Raw genomic sequence first — 10,770 nt, forward strand, 5'->3', positions numbered from 1 at the left:
GAGCCCGAGCCGGGCCCGGGCGGGGAGGGGCGGGGCGGCCCGCGGCGGCAGCCATGCTGGGGAGGTCAGCCGCCATCTTGGGGCGGTCCGGACAAGGCTGGGGAAGGGACCGCCATGTTGAGAAGGTCTAGTCGAGTCTGATTGGACGTTCGAGGAGTATGTTTAATCCCCTCGGTGCACGCGGACGCCATGTTGTGGAGGTCCGCTTCCCTGTACAAGGTGGAACTGCCATGTTGGGGAGGTCACTGACGTTTCCCTGGCCTGGATTTCGATTTGACGGGTCCCTACCGCACAGTGGGCGGAACCAACCAGTTCTTTGTACGCTTGAGGGAATTAGGCTTAGGGAGGTTAGGTGATGCGTCCAAGGCCACACAGCCAACAAGTGGCAGAGCTTGAGTCAGGTCCAGGACTGTCTGTCTTAGCAGCCAGATCTGTTCAGAATTGTGTCCTTGGGGAGGTGGGGGACAAGTTGCACCCCCTCCTTCTCTTCCCTTTGGGGGACCGTCATCCATCCCACCAACCATCCAGTCAGCGATCATATGAGAAATATATGTATGAACACAAAGATGAATCTGCCACTGAAGCCCTGCTGTGGCATGGAGGTGACCTTGGGAGCAGGCTGTGCCAGCAGGGCATGCGGTAAGGCAGGTCTTGTCCCACTTGGCCTTGGAGGTGATGGAGGCCAGCGATGGACTTCCCCGGGGGCCCAGGCCCTGGCATTTGCCTGAGTGGTCCAGCCCACTCAAGTGTAACCCTTTCCACTGTCCTTTCACTGTGGCCCTCCCGCCCAGCCCAGCCTTCCACTGTCTGCCCCTGGTAGGAGGCTACTTGCCCCTCCTTCATCCCATGCAGATTTTCTCACAGTCTTTCTGTATAAAAGTACCAAGATTCTTAGAATTTGCACAGTTTAATGGAGGTTTTGAAAGGACTATGGGCTGGGGGACTGGGCTGTGTGGGAAAATCCTGGGGTTTTTAAGGGGATATCATTAGTGCCCCATCAAAGGGACATCAGGGGGCATCCTGCACTCACTAGCTTTGGAGGTATTCATCACTGCCAGAGGCAGGGCTGTCTCCTGCGACTCTTGGAACCAAAGACTTAGAGCATCTACTAATGTTTCATTTCACCAATAAAACAAAAACAAAAGAAAAAAAAACTGAGAGGATCCTCTGATTCTGTTAAGTGACTTCTCCAAGGTCAATCAGTAAGTAGCAGAACAAAGATTTAAACTAAAGTTTCCTAATTCTAAATCAAAGACTTGCCCATTATACCATGCTGCATAAGGACTATCTACTAAAAAGGCATTTGGAGTAATACACTTTCCTTGAGTTTTCTGGGTTTGAATCCTGGCTCAGACCTAGCTGTATGACTCCCTCAGGCAAAGTATTTAACCTTTCTGGGCTTTTTTTTTCTCATTGATAAAATTAGAAGGTTGAACTTTATTACCTCTGCATTCTCTTCCAGCTCTGAATCAGTGATCTATGACCTTTCTCTGTAAAATGAGGGGTGAGGATTAGGTGACTTTTTAAGACCCCTTTGGGATCAAAATCCTGTTCTCCAGCTCTCCTTCCATTTTCCTCATCACCCTTTTCATTCCACTCATCTCCTTCTGTTCCCCACCCCCACCCCCTTCCCCTTCAATCCCATTATATTCTCTCCTTCCCCCCTCCTTATCCTATCATTCAGCACCATGGGCAGGGAACCTGGAGTAGATGCTTTATATTCGTGCTACTTTGAGTACCACAGGGGCACTCCAACACTGGTCACAACTGCAGAGAAAATTACAGTCTTAGGCTGGTCAGGCTTCTGTTGTTAGCTTCCAAATCTCTCCTGACTTAGCCGCTCCCATGTGGTGTGATTTCTCTCACCAAGTGTTGTTTTCCTTTTCTCCGCCTGTGTTTGTATGGAATGCCATGAATTTGATATAGTGATTGCCTAACACATATACCACATAATAGTATTCTATTTCTTTCCAAAGCACTGTTTGCATGACAAATGAGTTGGTAACATTTATGCAATTCCTTGAAGCTGTGCAGTTCAGTGTATAAAGAATGAGCTTTTGGGGTATCATACTAGCCCTGTGTATTGTAAGGGCATGAGACTGATGGCTTAAGCAAAGTTAACAAACAGCAGTTGGCAGAATGATGGCATCTGTCTTCAGAGAAGCTTTCAGTATGCCTAAGTAAATAAATAAATAAACAGATGCTGTGCCTGAGCCACTCCCCCAGGGCATACAGTGTTGCTTTCTTGCATTTGAGGATGCTGACTTGTACAAGCAACCCAAGAGACACATGATCCGAAGACCTTTCTGGACTGACTATAAAGATTCCCTCACTGACAAGAGCCCTGCAGTTACTACAGGTGAACCTGAGAACTTTTTGAACTCCCTCTTCACCATATGTGGCTTTGTTACTTTTCTCTCCAGATCAATGCAGCCCTGACCCAGGTGCTCATAGCCCTGCCACGTTGTTTCAGATTTTATTTTATCATATGGCTCAATTCAAGCTAAAACAATTTATTAAACACATGTGCAAAGCACTGTGTTAAAGCTGGGAATACATAAATAGATATATTGGGAATTTCATTTAAGGAGCTTACATTCTGCTGGAGGGCAGGGGAAGGTATATACCCAAATAACTATGATAGTGGGATCATAGGGTCATAGATTTAGAGTTAGATCAGGTGGGCATCCTCTCCCCTCCTTCCCCCATGTGTAAACTCAGATCCAGTGAGATTTAATGACTTTTCTAATGTCCGAGCTAAATGTGGCAGAATATGAATCAGAACCTTTGATTCCAAAACCAATGCACTTTTTATGATCTGGTGAGACAAATACAAAGGACTAGTCCTATCAAAATTCTATAATAAATTTGAGGCAATTTGAGCTATCACCTTCACCTGAGGATATCAGAGAAAGCTTCTTGAAGGAGGTGGTAACTAAGTTGAACCTTGAATCGAGGGACTTCAGTAGATAGAAATGTAGGTGTGTGGAAGTGCATTACTTGAGTAGGGGGGAGGTTGGGATGGGACAGTAGAAGACTGGAGAGTCAGATTGTAAATTTAGAACTAGAAGGGATCTCAGAAGCCATTGTAATTCAACCCCCACATTTTACAAATGAGGAAACTGAGGCCCAGGGAAGTTAAATGGCTTGCATGAAGTTGCACAGGTAGTAAGCATCAGAGGTAGAATTTCAACCCAGATCCTCTGAATTCAGAGCCAGTACTCTTTTCCACACTGCCTCCCAAAGTACATAAAAGGGAGCTAGTAGGAAATAAAAATAGGTTGGAGCTAGATTCAAGGACCAGGATTTTATATTTATTCAGTAGGTAGTGGTGAGTTTACTGAAGGTTTTTCCATAGAAGAGTCACACATTAAGAAATTTGCCTGGACAACTACATGAAATTGAAGAGGTAAAAGTTGAGTCCAGGAGACCAAGTTGGAGGCTCAACCAATTTGGAGGTTCTCAGGGAATGAACGAAGATGGTGGCAATGAGAGTGGGAAGGAGGGACTGAGATAGGAGAATGCAGAAGTAGAATGAAAAGGCCTTGATAATGTTCAAGTATATGATGTGAGAGAGACGGAGGAGTATTGCATAAGTACAAGAGAGAGAGAAATTGGGGAGGGGTAATGATCCCTCTGGGGAACTAACAGAGACAAAGAAAGTGCTTCTTAACCTATATTAGTTATCATCCTGCCGCCTGACCTAGTCTTTTCTTCTTCACAGTTCCCTTAAAGAAGGTGGTTATTTTAGGTTTACTACTTTTTTTGTTTAATCCCTCCTTTCTTCAAAAAGGAAGATCAAAAGTCAATGTTTTACCCTACTTCTGCCCTGCCCCTATACTTAACATTTTTCTCATGAACTTGTGCTCTGACCTTGTACATTCTCTGACTTGGAAATACCTCCCCAGTCCTAAATAACATTGGCATGTCCCCAAGGCTCCCTTTAGCCATTTTACTAAGTCAATCAATGTGTTTCATGCTGCTTTCCTTGATCTAACCATCAGAACACTTCATTCACATCTTTCCAAGTCTCATTACACCTGTTTTGCTGGAGGAACTGAACTCTGGCTTCCAGTGTGCTTGGTAATTCTGAAAGTATCAACGTTTCCCCTCAGTATGGTCTTTCTTGCCATAGCCCATTGTCAGAAGCAGTACAAGGATTTTCAGGGGTTCTTGGAACCTGGTTTCTGATGTCTGCAATATTAGTTTAGTGCATGGGCCTATCTTTGATGTTAATGCATATTTTAAGACAAATGAAGCTCTTGCAAAGTCACAAGTTATCATCCTCTCTGCCCTCCTTTTTCATTCACTTTAGTGTGTGTGTGTGTGTGTGTGTGTGTGTGTGTGTGTCTATGTTTTTCAGGTGAACCACTCAGGCCAGGGCAGGTCTTCCTGATTTATTAAAGGCAGAAATGGGAAAACAAACTTCAGTTTCTTAATCTACTTAGCAACCACATGCACACATTTAACAGAGGTGAAAGGTTTCTTAAAGAAGACTCCAGTGATCCTTGAGGAATGCAATGCTAACTTCTCTTAAGCTGACCTCTATCCAGCACAGCATAACCTTATAATAATATTGCCCATCAATTTTTTAGCAAGTTATACTCTCCCTCTTTTCCTCTGAAAATACTTAGAGATTCATCCGTTCCACAGAGATTTCAAGTGCAATGATTGCCTAGGGAGTCCTTTCCTTGGAATATCTAACCATTCCTTTGGCCTTCTCAACCTGGAACATACCCTCTGCCCTCTTCTCCCATTGATAAGTTTCTCCTCTTTCTAACATTTTGTTGAGGGGCCCCAAACCATCCTTCATTCTTCTGGCCATGTTCCTGACTGGTTTTCAAAACCATGCCCCATACCAGGTAACTCCATCTCCCTCCCTCCCCTTCTCCCTTCTCAGCTCCCTTTTTGTGTGTTGTCTTCCCACTTTAGATTGTGAGCTCCTTGAGGCCAGGACTGGCTTTCTTTTTGCTTGTATTTGAATTCCCAGTGCTTAGCCCAGTGCCTGGTACACAGCGAGTATTTAATAAATGCCTTTTTCCTTCTTTCCTCTATCTTTCTGTTCTGTACTAAAATGTATCTTGAGTAGCTGTAGGGAAGTTGTTGCTGGAGACTCAGGAATGTAAGAGTGCTGAGTGTCCTTTCTGGGGAACAAGACTGAGTCTGGGTGAACATGGGATTTGGAGTGTGAGGGGCTAAATTTAGCTGCAGCTCCATCATTTTTATACTTGTGTGATCTTGGACAAGACCTTTAACCTCTCTGGGCTGCAGTGACTTCACCTTTAAAATGAGAGGATTGAAATAGATGACTTTTGAGGTCCCTTTCAGCTCTTGATCTGTGATCTGATGACCTCTGTAAAATTCCCTAGTCTTTATTTGTGGGGCTTTATGTGTGTTGTACCATGAGGAAACAATGTGATTTTGAAGTTGGAGGAAGCAATGAAAATCTTTTCATTTGACAGCTTTTGATTTATAATGAGGACCTGGGAGGTTTATTACCTTAGCCCTCACTTTAACTCTGTGTTAAATTTCCATTCGTTCATTTACTCATTCATTCAACAAGCATGCATTCAGGTCCTATTCAGGTTCTAGGGGGTCATAAAAATTTAGATAAGAGGGGCTTTCTTTCCTTTTGGAACTTTTGGTTTAGTTGGGGCATAAGACACGAGGCAAGTAACTGTAATATACGATGAGCACTTTTTAGTTGTTTCTCTTGACTAAAGTATGCAATTATTACATATGATGATAGCTTGCTTTTATATGCTGCTTTAAGGTTTACAAAGCTCTTTAGCCTCTCCACAACCCTGGGAGGTAGGTGCTATTATTATCCCTATGTTACAGATAAGAAAACTGAGGTAGACAGGTTAAGTGACTTGTACGGAGTCACACAGACAGTATTTGAGGCTGGATTTGATTTCTGAAACCAGGTCCACTTCTTTATTCATTGCACCCCCTAGCTGCCCATGTACATATATACAAGAATCCATGAAAATTCTTTCCTAATAAATTGTACAAAACAAAATGTTATGTAAGGGCACATGTGAATAACTGGGGGAATCAGGGAAGCTTTGAAGAGGAAGTAGCATTTGAGATGAGCTTTAAAGGATGGCTAGGAATTCAATAAGTAAAGAAGAGGAGGAAGGGCATTTTAGGTATGGGGATAATATGAACAAAGGCATGGGAGAACATAAGCCCAGTTTTAAAAGGATTAGAGAGTGGACTAGTTTGATGGAATGTGGAGTGTTTGGAGGGGAAGCGGTATCCCACCTGAGGTTCTGTTCTCAGCCTTTCTCTTTTCTCTTGGGTTTACCCTCTCTGAATGGTCTCATTACCTGTCTGACTTCATGCAAATGACTCTCACCTCTATATATCCAGCCTTCATCTCTCTTCTGAGGCCAGTTCCCCATCACTGCTTATTGGACATCTCCAACTAGACAGTCCTTTAGGGGTCTCAAACCCAACACATCCAAAACAGTAAATCAATAAGAATCTGTTACTCACTCAACTTCAGGCACCATGTCATCAAAGAAAGCTGCCCTCAACTCACATTCTTTTGAGGAGACAGCACATTCTCCTCCTAAGCCCACCCTTCCCTGTTTATGTTAAGGACACTATCCCCCAGCTTTATGACTCCACGGCCATCCTCAGCTCTTCCTTCTTCCTCACCCTCAACATCTAGTCAGTTGCCAATTAGTTTTTAGTTCTCCCTTTACAACATTTCATGCATCCATCCTTTTCTCCGTATTCACGTGACTGTCCTAGTTCAGGCCTTTCTCATTTCTTGCCTATCCTATTGCAACAGCTTTCTCTCTGACTCTTGCCTTCCAGTCTTTTCCTTCTTTAGTCCAACTTGAGCACGGTTGTCAAAATAACCTTCCTAAACGGTGCATTGGACTATACCACTCCCCTGCTCAAGAGACTACAGTGGCTGCCCATTATCTCAAGGATAAAATATAAACTCCTTATCTTGATGTTTAAACCCTGCTCCAGTCTGGCTGCTGCCTGTCTTTCTAGGGTTGTTATACATGGTTCCCCTTTGCTCATTCTGTGTTACAGCCACGTTAGCCTTCCTGCTCTTTCTTGGGCCCCCATTTCATTTCCTGACTGCTTTTACTCAGGTTGTTCTCACTTCCTGGAATAGTCAGTCTTGCCTTTGAGACAGACTCTTCAAATTCTTTCAAGATCCAACTCATGTGCCACTTTTTAGTTGAAGCTTTCCCTATCCCCTAATTTTTTCTAATAATATTAATTCTTTCTTCCTAAAATTGTCACGTGTATGTTTACATGTTGTATCTCCCTAGTAGAACATAAGGTCCATACGTTTTGTAGCCCTTATCGGTTTTGTAGCACCAGCACTTAAAAGTGTGACGAGCATAGTGGGCATTTAATAAATGCCTAATGGATTGAATTAGATGGAGCTGGGAGTGATATATGATAAAATTGGAAAGGCAGAGTGGTAGCAGATTATGGAAGGCTTTGAATGCTATGTTTGTGAATTTAAATTTTAACAAGGAGGCCATGGAGACTCTGAATACTATTGAGCAAGGGAGAGGCATGGTCAGATCTTTTCTCAAGGAAGATTATTTTGTCTGCATTGTAAAAAATGGGTAGGATTTCAGATAGATTAGAGGGATAATATAATGGAAGTGGGAAGATCTCTTAGGAGGCTATTTTTTGGGTAGAGAGGGCCTGAGTGAGGGTGGTGACAGTGAGAATAGGCAGGAGGGCATGGGAGGCAGGTTGTGGAGTCTAACAGATATGACCTTTTAATTGATTAGACATAAGAGATGAGAGTCAATAATAGATTCTTAAGTTTTGAGAACAGGAGACTGGGTAAATAGTGGCACCACATCGAAAAATAGAGAAGTCCGAAAGAGGAGCAGATTTAGGAGTTCATAGGATCATCAATTAGAACTAGAAGAGACCTTAGAGGATATTTTGTCTGAAATCCTTATTTTTTTTCAAATAAGAAAAGAAGGATTGAATGACTTAATTAATGACAGATAAAGAATTTAAACCTGGGTTCTCTGACTCTGGGTTCATTGTACCATGCTGCCTTGCAGTAAAACAGAATAAGCTCATCATGGATTGTGTTGAGTTTGGGTGCTAGTGACATCTCTCTCCCTTAGGGCATTTTAGTGCTTCAGTGAAGATGGCAAATGATTAATCAGAGAGATGTGTCAAGAACAGGTTAAGTCTCCTGTTCTTTATAATTTGGCTGGAAATTAAATGAAATGTGGTTCTTTTAGAGGACCTCCTAATTGGACAATCTAATACTTCACTCTCTTTGGATGAAAGCTTCTTTTCAGGTATAGAATATATTTACATTTCCAACATGATGTCAGTAACAAATTGTATGCCAAAAAAAAAAGTGTAATGCTTCTAGTCTGCTTTCTTTGGGGCTTTCTCTATGATTGGATTTTACTGAATTACAGAGCACAAATATCAGGCAACGACTCTTTGCTTTTAGTTATTCAATTTCGTGGTAAATCTTCATAGCTCAGTAATTATAAAATCTGTACCAATATGGTTACCAAGAAAATACCTGATCATCTCCATCTTCAAACTTGGAGTTTAGGTGGCCCCATAATTACCTGAGGTTTCCGGGTTGAGTGTAAAGTATATTTCAGAGGAATGTAGAATGATGTGTAATTACCCTGGAATTACAAGGTATTTAGACAGTGATTCCATTCCATTTAGCTAGATAAACAGAAGAGAAAGACCTGGAGAAAATTGGTGCTTGCAGAGAAAGACAGTTCATCTCAGGCAGCCATTGAGGTCAGTCTGTCTGTCCTCAGCCAATCCTGGCTGGTTTTTTATTAAGATACCCTCTTATTTTAAGTCTGACCCTTGCCTGTCTCTCTCCCTGTGTTGAGTCAAAATATGATCATTTTTTTTCGGATGAGTTTACAGGTTTGTTTTCTTCTTTCTTCTCCTCCAGCCCTGGACAGGTCCTGTGAGTAATCGAGTCCTCTGTCCTGGAAACTGGATGAGCTTGTGGCTGAAAGGAATTATTTGAGTTGATCGTGGGCAATCGAACAGTGACAGGAGGAGGAAAAAGAAAATAGAGAGAAACCGACACATCTGAACAGCCGGCTGAGATACTGTGCATACAAATGCAGGTTGTAGCCTGTGTTCTGTTTCAGCTCATTACAGAGGAACATATCTGACGTAGGCAGCATGAAGGCCGGTGATGCAGAAGGCCACGATGGTTGTCTTTCCCCTGGCTCTTACCACTGCAACAGAAAGCATTCACACACTTTCAGGATACTGTGGAATCCAAACAGATTCCTTTTTTAAAATGCACCTCCTCTGGGAAGAGTTTTGCTAGGTGGTCCAGATTCCCTTAGTGGTTACTATTTTCATGTTGCAACTCCAGTCCCAAGAAATTGTTAAAAATCCCTTTGAGTGAGTGCCGGCATGATGGATCCCGAGGTGAGCTCCCTCTGCTGGTGATGGGAGGGGGCACCTGAGGCCTCCGAAGCCCGCTGCCTTCAGTGACGGTGTAGAATCCAGGGAGAGGAGACAGACCACAGAGGGTCTGCCTGTTCCCTGCCTCTGGATGGATGTGGGGAGGAGGTTGGGAAGGGGAAAATCAATGTTTTCCAAATGAAAAAGGACAGAGAACATTTTGTGTCAGAGCTTCTTGGAGTGTTATAGATAATGGAGTGAACCAGGGCCAGGGAACTCTGAAAAATGATGAGAAATCTTGGAGTCATTCTTTCCCAAGTGCATCCTTTATGAGCTCTTCCTCCCCTTTCCCATTTCCCCCACTGTATCCCCTGCTGCAGCCCTCATTCCTTTCCCACTTATTAGTGGGTAGCATCAGGCCTTTGGCAGCATTTCCTGGGAGCCTGCCGCTGCGCTGACACTGATCAGTATGTGCATTGGAAATGTGTTTGTGAGTGTGCAGTATATTAAGTTAGCATCCAGCTCTGGGTGTTATATAAGGCTTTGTTTGTCCTTTAGGGAACTATCCATAGAAGCACCAAGAAAAGAAGTGGGTCCTTAAGAATTCCACCTGGGATCTTATCCTCTTGCCCCAGGATCTATTCCACATTGGAAGTGCCATGACCCAGACTAAAATCGTATTGGATGGGTAGCAAATTCATTGTGTCTCATTGCTAGGTAACCTATGGAATGAGAATGCTGCAGTTCCTATAAGGCACCAGTTATAAATAAATGAACATTCATTAATGCTAAATTAAATTAGAATTACATTTCCTCCCCAGTTTTGTTTAGGAGGCAGAAATAACTGGGCTGGCTGTGTGATTTTGCTGCTGATGCTGTACCATGGAGTCACAAGGTGATAATGATGGGATATAATGGATAATAATAGGAATTTTCACTTTGCTAGTGCCTTTCATTCCAAGATCTCAAAGCAGATATTACCACCTTGCTGTTTCAGATACTTGTCGAGGGTCAGAGCCTTACATGTGGTTAGATAGATGGTCAAGGGTAGAGTATCAGACTTAAAAACCTCCATCTCTCTCTCTTCAGGAAACAGAACTGGATTAGCAGTCAGGGGGCCTGGGTTCTAATTCTGCCTACTGATAACTACTTAGGAGACTTTGGGTAAGTTATTTCCTCTCTGTGGACCTTACTGTCTTCTATAGTATGAGGGGCTTGAATATCTCTAAGACCTCTCCTGGCTCTAACATTCCATGATTCTTTGTTAATATTTTTAAAAGCCAATAAAACCTTAGTTGTGTTGCTTACAAAATACTGTGGTTGTGACTTTCTTGTGGTATATATACAACTTGGGATCAC

Source organism: Notamacropus eugenii, chromosome 2 (assembly GCF_028372415.1).
Source record: "Notamacropus eugenii isolate mMacEug1 chromosome 2, mMacEug1.pri_v2, whole genome shotgun sequence".
NCBI lineage: Eukaryota > Metazoa > Chordata > Mammalia > Diprotodontia > Macropodidae > Notamacropus > Notamacropus eugenii.